Genomic DNA, 1,902 nt, shown 5'->3' with positions numbered 1-1,902 from the left:
TCGATTTCGCCAGTTCCCAAGCTCCGTTCCATGTCAGACTCCACCAAATTTCGTTTATGATTCCGCCAGTTCCCAGCTTAGTTCCCAGCTCAGTTCCATGTCCAAGTCCGTGTGCCTGTTCCGGGTCAGGACCCACCCCGTGTTATCATTTATCCCTGAATAACACAACCATTGTCGGATTGGTGTAGACGGTTACGACCGCCTTAGTGAGTTCGCCACTCTCACTTGTCAAAATTTTTCTAAGTCCGTGTGCCTGTTCCGGGTCAGGACCCACCCCGTGTTATCATTTATCCCTGAATAGCACACCATTGTCGGATTGGTGTAGACGGTTACGACCGCCTTAGTGAGTTCGCCACTCTCACTTGTCAAAATTTTTCTAAGTCCGTGTGCCTGTTCCGGGTCAGGACCCACCCCGTGTTATCATTTATCCCTGAATAACACACCATTGTCGGATTGGTGTAGACGGTTACGACCGCCTTAGTGAGTTAACCACTCTCACTAGTCAAAATTTTTCTAAGTCCGTGTGCCTGTTCCGGGTCAGGACCCACCCCGTGTTATCATTTATCCCTGAATAACACACCATTGTCGGATTGGTGTAGACGGTTACGACCGCCTTAGTGAGTTCGCCACTCTCACTTGTCAAAATTTTTCTAAGTCCGTGTGCCTGTTCCGGGTCAGGACCCACCCCGTGTTATCATTTATCCCTGAATAGCACACCATTGTCGGATTGGTGTAGACGGTTACGACCGCCTTAGTGAGTTCACCACTCTCACTTGTCAAATTTTTTCTAAGTCCGTGTGCCTGTTCCGGGTCAGGACCCACCCCGTGTTATCATTTATCCCTGAATAGCACACCATTGTCGGATTGGTGTAGACGGTTACGACCGCCTTAGTGAGTTCGCCATTCTCACTTGTCAAAATTTTTCTAAGTCCGTGTGCCTGTTCCGGGTCAGGACCCACCCCGTGTTATCAGTTATCCCTGAATAGCACACCATCGTCGGACTGGTGTAGACGGTTACGACCGCCTTAGTGAGTTCGCCACTCTCACTTGTCAAAATTTTTCTAAGTCCGAGTGCCTGTTCCGGGTCAGGACCCACCCCGTGTTATCAGTTATCCCTGAATAGCACACCATCGTCGGACTGGTGTAGACGGTTACGACCGCCTTAGTGAGTTCGCCACTCTCACTTGTCGAAAATTTTCTAAGTCCCTTCACACTTAGAAAAAATTCGTTAAAATCAGGAGGACCACCCTCGGACACCCCAACACCTTGCAAACGTTGTCCGAACATAGGGTGATCTACCTGGACCCCGGGAGAGCGGAGGGTCGGTTCGCAGCCTGGAGCTCACATTCAAAATTTTTCTCTCCCTATAATCTTGCCGAAGGGTTTCTGCAGACCACCGGATTTTGCATGAGTAGGTGAGTTATATCCCCTTACATTTGGTAGACCCAAATTCGCTCTCCTGGTAGACCCAAGTTATATTATGGGGTAGACCCAGTTTCGAGCATGGGGTAGACCCACGTGAATGCCCTGGTAGACCCAAATCATGCGAGCACCATAAAAATCAGCGGGGTTTTTCCTCGAGCCTATCCGAGGATAGGCTCACATGAGCGGATATGGGTTTGTAATGGCTCGCTGAAAATCACGAGCTCCAGAGATTTTTCTCTGAAAATTTTTCTAAGTGTGAGCACCACACACATCAACGGTGTTTTCCCTCGAGCCTATCCGAGGATAGGCTCACGAGGGCGGATATGGGTTTGTATTGCCTCGCTGAAAGCCTGAGCTCCAGAAATTTTTCTAAGTGTGAGCACCACACACATCAACGGTGTTTTCCAACATGCCTATCCGAGGATAGTGACACATGAGCGGATTGGGTTGGCTGATGCCCCGCTGAAAACCTGAGCT

This window comes from Stigmatopora argus, unplaced genomic scaffold (assembly GCF_051989625.1).
Source record: "Stigmatopora argus isolate UIUO_Sarg unplaced genomic scaffold, RoL_Sarg_1.0 HiC_scaffold_166, whole genome shotgun sequence".
NCBI lineage: Eukaryota > Metazoa > Chordata > Actinopteri > Syngnathiformes > Syngnathidae > Stigmatopora > Stigmatopora argus.
The sequence above is the reverse complement of the archived record's forward strand: the minus strand, read 5'-3'. Positions refer to the sequence as shown.